Genomic DNA, 7,676 nt, shown 5'->3' on the forward strand with positions numbered 1-7,676 from the left:
AATCATTGTTGCTATTTGGACCCTGTTTGTACAGATTCACCAAACAATTCGAACTCAAAATTTATGATAAAATAAAACCATTAAAACACAATTTAAAACAACTCAAACTGTATCCAGTTTATGAAAGCTCAAACATTCATCCTATTTGAAGCAAAATCAAAATAGGTTAGATGCACATATGTTGATAACCTAGAAAACAAAGTAAAATAAACAATTTAACTCAAAAGAACCAAAACTGAACCAAATTCATAAAAGCTCAATCATCAATAGACACTATAGCGAAATCTAATTGGGTCATACAGAATTGAACAACAGAAGTTGTATGTGTAATGTGATGTTAATTGAGTAGACTAAGGCAGAAAACTGGAAATACAGTGTACATCAGGGTTTCGATAACGTACTTTCCTCCAGACTTACCATACCGACCGTGAGAATCAGCACGGAGAACCCGAGATTGATTTTTCACGGTCGCCGCAGCTGATGAATTTGTTGACGGTTGGTCATCAGGAGATAATATAGAGATTAGAATACTAACTTGATCAATTCATACATGATTCAAGCAAAGTACAAACATGAATATTATGTAGAAACAAAGACTCCATAACCCATTTTCTAAACTAATGCTGACACACTCACACAAAGATGGTAAATATAATTTTAATACCATAAAACCTTAGCAAGTTCTAATATATTTTCAAAAACCATAGCAGCTGCATTGAAATAGAGCTAGGAGTTGATAACAAACAACTTAAAAGCAAAACATAAATGATGCCCTTGTTTTAATCCTGCATGCTAATTATAACAATAGAACTAGAACTGGTCTATCTTTTTCAGCATCGTCTCGATGTCATCCTTGGACACATTTCCACTCCCAGCAATTACTATACTTCTTTTATTACCAGTGGACACTAACTCAGCTGACACATCGAGAATACCATTGGCATCTATGCTGAAGCAAACTTTCATCTTTTCTTTACCTGCTTGGGCTGGTGGAACACCATGAAGAGTGAATTCATCAAGAAAGATATTGTCTTTCGTCTTGCCACACTCACCCTGATACACATGCACTGCGATTGATACTTGATTGTCATACCTTGTCTCATACAAATTCTCTTTCATGGTGGGTATTGGTGTGTTCCTTGGAATAAGTACACTCATATATCCTTCATCTACTGAGATACCAAGGGACAAAGGAGTGACATCCAAAAGTATCAAATCTTTCACAGCTTTATTGCCATTACCACTTAAGTTTGCAGCCAACACCGCTGCACCATAAGCAACAGCTTCATCTGCATTAATGCTCTTGCAAAGTGGTTTCCAGTCAAAAAACTCACTAAGCATTTGTTGTACCTTCGGAATTCTAGTAGACCCACCCACAAGAACTATATCATCCACATTATTTTTGTGCATATTCCCATCTCTTAAGCAATTTTCTACATGCACAATGCACTTCTCAAAAAAACTAGAATTCAGATCCTCAAATTTAGCCCGGGGTGACCTTCATTGAAAAATCAGTTCCATCATACAAGCAATCAATATCAATTGAGGTTTCAGCTGTTGAAGACAGGTCCCTCTTTGCTTTCTCACACGCAACTTTCAATCTCCCCATAGCTCTGGCATTATTACTAATATCCTTCCTTTGTCTTCTCTTAAACTCTTGTACACAATGATCAACCATGGCCTTGTCAAAATCCTCTCCGCCCAAATGAGTATCACCTCCCACAGCTTTGACCGTTACGGTTCCATCTCTGCTGATAGTGAGAAGTGACACATCAAATGTCCCTCCACCTAAATCAAAAACAAAAACGTTTTTGTGCCGTGGGTGGTTTGGGTCTGAAATCTTGTCTAGACCGTACGCAATTGCAGCTGCTGTGGGCTCGCTAATCAAGCGCATGACGTTGAGACCAGCCAGTGTACCAGCATCCTTTGTCGCCCGTCGTTGTTTTGTCACTGAAATATGCAGGGACCGTAATCACTGCATCTCTCACAGCTGTACCAAGGAATGCCTCGGCAGCCTCTTTCAACTTCTTCAGAATCATGGAAGATATTTCTTCAGCTGAAAACTTCTTGTTTGTATCCATGTGTTCGAGTACAATCATTGGCTTATCGTTAGATCCTTCGATTACCTTAAAAGGCCATGATTCTATGTCTTTTTGCAGCCTGATGTCACTGAATCTGCCCCCCATTAAGCGCTTAACATCTGAAATTTACCATAAACAAAAGCACATAAACTTTATTAATAATTGGCATACTATATACTCAATAAAAGAGAAATCCATGATTTTCTTGTATGACAAATATCAACGTTGTTGATTAATAAAACTCACCGAAAACCGTGTTAGTGGGGTTCCTGGTGATTTGGTTTTTGGCACCCTCACCTACTAAAAGGTGTGTGTTGTTGTCAAGAGCCACACATGATGGGGTGATCTTGTTTCCCTGTTTCATTAGTAAAGATCTCAACACGGTTGTGCTGATCGAACCAAGCAGCAACACACGAGTATGTTGTTCCAAGATCAATACCTATGGGAGTTGTTTTCACAGTTCTTGGCATCGTGGAATACGTGCGTGGCTATACATACACAAAGATTCTCAATCAATCAATTATCATCGTAAAATACCACTCACAGAGTAGGGTCCGGGGAGCGTTTAAATGAAAACACGCATTACCCCTATCAAAAGGGATGGAGAGGCGGCTTTTAGCGAGGCCCCGGGCTCCAAGGGTAACAAACATAAGGTAAATAAAAACGCATACAAACTGAATACTTAACAACACACACAATAAACAAAAACACGTATAAACAAAAAACTAAAGAATTTTCAAACTCTAAACCCCCCCCCCCCCTAGGTCTGACATGCTCTCTTACACCTTGAAGCATGCCTAATGCCTAATGTATATACGATCTCCTATAAATCCTTAATGTACATACACAAAGGTTTTAGTATTAACCATTTTTTTAAAAACGAATAGTCTTGTTTTAGGAAAATTGGTTTTATTGGTCCCAACTATTGCCTTTTGGTCATTGTCGGTCTCAACTAACGAATTGGTCACTGATGGTCCCAACTTTTAATGTATTTGTTCCTAACGGTCCGCGACTAACAGAATCCTAACGCCGTTAGTTTCAGGTCGCCGGGAAAACGTTTTTGGCCGGTAGAGTCAATTTTTTTGCCGGAAAACACCACCTGAACACCGCCACCACCACCAATTGTCTCACTGCCAACCAACCACCATCAACTAATTCCGACGATGGTTCTAGAGTTCCGAAGACCTCAATAATTGGGGCTTTTACTAAAAATATGTTGTAAAGATATGATACAAAGTTACCGTGATGTTTGGAACAAAATTGTTGAGTTTTTGGGAAAAATGTGTGTTTTCCGGCGACCTGAAACTAACGACGTTAGAATTCTGTTAGTCGCAGACCGTTAGGACTTAGGAACAAATACGTTAAAAGTTGGGACCGCCACCAATTCGTTAGTTGGGACCGAAAGTGACCAAAAGACGATAGTTGGGACCAATAAAAACCAATTTTCCTTTTTTTTAATAGTGTATAAAATTACCCTCCCCCAATGACCTGACATGTGATCGTCCATACTGATTTTGACGCTTACTCAAGAACACCATCACCATCAAGGAGAGTGTGAGAAACCCCTAGAGTCGGATTTCGAACCTGAGACGTCAAGGTTCCCAAAGTCTTAACTATCATCCCGGTGTTATTAGACCATAAATGAAAATAAAGAGAAAATAAAATACAACCCCCTTGAGTAGAGACCCAAAGTCTTTACACCGTGTAATTGGACCAGAAATGAAAATAATAAAATAAAATAAAATAATTTGCCAGATAGGCTTTTGTCAGTTAATATGATCTACCAAGCAAAACGTTTAGAAAACTAGAGTCGATTTAAAACCCAAACAATAATCAAGTAAAATGGTCGAAGTTAGCTTACTGTAGAAGCCGAACGCCGATGAAACTAATCTCAACCTGTACGAATGACGGCAGTGGCCGGAAAACTTGGATTTCAAACTGCTGTAATGTGACTGGGGTATGAGACGAAATCGGAAGTATCAAGCAAAACTTGAGCGGTACGACGGTTTATATTAGTGCTTAATTAATTAGTTCTATATTTTAGGTGTGTTTAATTTTAGGGAGAATTCCCAAAATAGTTCAAAATATGAGAGAGAAATTGAAAATAGTCTAAAAATTGTTAAAATTCTCAAAATAGTTTATACAAACTTATCTGTAGCGTGATATTGGTATTCGTGACGTGAGATTTGATTAATCACTCACAGTTTGACACGTGTAAAGGTAGCGTGAAAGTTTCAATGAAATCTGTCTTCGCTAGGGGTGTTCAAGAAATCCGAAAAAAACCCGAAATCCGAACCGAAATCGAAACCCAAATAAACCGATCCGAATTCTTATTCGGATCGGATCAATCTGAATATCCGAATAACTAATTCAGATTCGGATATGGAAATTTAAAAAATTCGGATTGTTCGGATTATTCGGATATCCGTTTAATCCAAAATCATTTTTTCGGAAATTCATCTCCTCTGACGCATTTCAGGTGAATTTCGTCTTTTTTTGCATAAAAAGAAGAGTTGTCAGAAAAGATGGATTTTGTTATAAATTATTTAAATTCGATGGTTTTTAGATAAAAGTTATCTTTTTTTGCATAAAAAGAATAGTTGTTTATAAAATTTTTTTGAAAATCATATCCACCACCACCACCCACCGCCCACCGCCATCATCAACCACCACCCACCGTCATCATCAACCACCACCATCCACCGCCATCATCAACCACCACCACCCACCGCCTTCATCCAACACCACCACCCATCGCCATCATCCACCGCCCACCACCATCATCAACCACCACCACCCACCACCATCATCCACCACCACCACCCACCACATTCTTAACACTTGTCATATTTTAAAACTTTTATGAAAATCATCTGAGGATATTAAATTCATTGGGAAATTATCGTTTTTTTTAACTTTTTTGAAAATCATCTAACAAGACTAAATTCATTGGAAAAGTATCTTTTTTTTGCAACTTTTTTGAAATTTCTCGTAGGAGACAAATTCACCTGAAATGCATCAGAGGAAATGAATTTATGAGAAAATGATTTTGGGTTGAAAACCTTTGGCGAAGACAGATCTCCTTGAAACTTTCATGTTACCTTTACACGTGTCAAACTGTGAGTAGTTAATCAAATCTCACGTCACGAATACCAATGTCACGCTACAGATAAGTTTGTATGAACTATTTTGGGAATTTTAACAACTTTTGAACTATTTTCGATTTCTCTCTCATGTTTTGGACTATTTTGGGAATTCTTCCTTTTCTTAGGTGTGTTTAATTTTATATATATCTATATTAAGGGTGTGTTTGGGGTTGCTTATTTAAGAGAAAAAAAAAGAGTTTTTGTTAAAAGAACCTATCAACTTGTGAATTTTGTAAAAGAAATTTTAAAAAAATGTTTGGATTAACTTATGTGTTAGGCAAGCCAAAATGACTAAAAATGACACTATTTTTAAAATGGAATGTAATGAGTTTTGAGGGTTAGTGAGGTGTAATAGGTAAATCAAACTCATTAAGTTAATAAGTTACAAATTTCTAACTTTTCAAAACCCCTTTATTTTGTCTTCTCCATAAGGTCTTATGGTTTGACAAACACTAATTAACTTTTAAAAAAGTTTATAAGTTATAAATTAATGAAAATAAGGAATCTCAAACAGTCAAACACCCTTAAAGAGGATTAAGTGTGGGCCAAGGCCCACCGTACATTCAAGATTACTAGTGTTTTAGGGGCTTTGGCCCAAGTTCCCTATGGATCTGTTTTGAACGACCCATGACCCAATTCCATAATCCGTATGGTATTGAAGATTTGAAGGTAGACAATCTTGATCTAAATTATTTTAAATGTGTCAATTTAGGTTGATTTAAAACTTATATGGGTTGGCTTGAGTCACATATTTAATAAAAATGGTCAAATTAGGTCACTTGAAATTTCACCTTATTTTGGGTCAAAATGGGTCGACATATTCAAAGAAATGGGTTGTTGGTGGGTTTCATCAAGGAAGATGTTGTCTTTAACTTGGGTTGTTGTGAGATACATCTAATTTTACTTGGTTGTCCTCAAGTGTATGATAAAAACCCTATTTTGTGGTAGGTATATTAGGCCGACTTAATGAATTTGAAGGCATAAATCAAAATGAAATTTTGTGACCCTTTTATGACTTGTTTTAAAAAACCAAGAAAAATGTACTAATAATGAGTCTTGAACTTGTGATCCGTAAGTTAGCAACACACAAGGTTACCGCAAAACCAATAGATATATTTCTTTCTAATACGCCTATTTAATATATATTTATATATAATATTTTTTTAATTTGAGGCATTAACTAAGCGTGGACATAAAATCATATCTTGATTACGCTGGTCCACGGGTGCGTTCCTTGGGATTAACAGACTCATATACGGAAATTGTGTTTAATACTAAGAGCATCTCCATTGGTGGTTTTTGTTTGGTTCAAACCAACCTAAAAAACCAAGAAACCATTGGAGAGCTTTGTTCAAACTAAAAACCAATGTTTCAAGTTTGGTTTTTCAAACCACCAAAAACCATTAATTATGGCCCCCAGCATTACATCTTTCACCACATACACGCACATATGTATATACATACACACACAATATTTATATTTATAAAATATATTAAAATATGATACATATATGTATTTTTTTTGTTTGTCTACTTTTTACATAACAAAAACTTTTAACGGTTAAATATTTTAACGGCTATTTTTTTAACGATTTTATTATCTATTTAATTACGACGCTTAAATCGAATAAAAAAACAATTACAAGAAATCACAGATAAAAAAACGTTACAAGAAGTCCTGGACATTACAAAGAGTCCTAGAAAAAAAACGTTACAAGAAGTCCTAGACATTACAAAGAGTCCTAGAAAAAAAAACGGTTGCAAAAAGTCCTACTTATCCAAATCAACGTCATCCAACCTGTATTTCGCCATTATTTTGTCACATACTTTCTTGTGAATCGATGGTCTCTTCGGGTTCATATGCGAGCGATCCGCAAAAAGTATGTTCATATCTTGATTATATATTTTATAGTATTGTGAAATTCTTATTTAAAAAATAAATGTAATAGTAAGTGATGATGTGGAAATGTAAAGATGGTTTGAGAATTTGTATTGTTGGAGTAAAAAGGTGGTAAGAAAGCCGATGTGGCAGTGATGTGGTTGGTTTGAACCAAAAACTGTTGGAGATTGTCTAAGGGATAAAGGGGTGACATCGTTTTTTATTATTTGACAGCAAGGCTTATATAAAAACATAAAAATAGAGTATATGTTAAAGAAACTCAGCAACAAGTTAAGGAACAAGCCCAAAGAGGTCAAAAAGAGCTAAACAAAAACACCTAATACATCGTACCATCCAAGGTAAAACCAAATCATAACCTCGACTCCTTTATGTCTTGGACCGTATAGAGAACATAAGAAAGTCAATTCTTTTATATCGCCCAATACTTTATGAAACAAAATAACCTTGCCGTCAAAAATCTTCTTGTTACGATTACACCATACGCTCCACAATGTAACGAAGAAGATAGTATTAAGCAATTTCCTTTTCACCTTATTTGAACTCTAGTCA

The 7,676-nt window shown here is 36.0% G+C and overlaps 1 pseudogene across 1 annotated transcript; it reads right to left on the reverse strand.

Moving 5' to 3' along the window:
• Positions 1–300: 300 nt before the first annotated feature.
• On the reverse strand, positions 301–4,090 carry LOC143580130 (heat shock cognate 70 kDa protein-like; annotated as a pseudogene). Its single transcript, XR_013143591.1, has 3 exons — positions 3,943–4,090; positions 2,328–2,569; positions 301–2,200 (listed from the first exon to the last, which is right to left on the reverse strand). The product of XR_013143591.1 is annotated as a heat shock cognate 70 kDa protein-like (transcript).
• Positions 4,091–7,676: the final 3,586 nt, after the last annotated feature.

The sequence above is a fragment of the Bidens hawaiensis genome, unplaced genomic scaffold (assembly GCF_021521415.1).
Source record: "Bidens hawaiensis isolate Kalapana, Puna unplaced genomic scaffold, B.hawaiensis_p1.1 tig00030250_1, whole genome shotgun sequence".
Lineage (NCBI taxonomy): Eukaryota > Viridiplantae > Streptophyta > Magnoliopsida > Asterales > Asteraceae > Bidens > Bidens hawaiensis.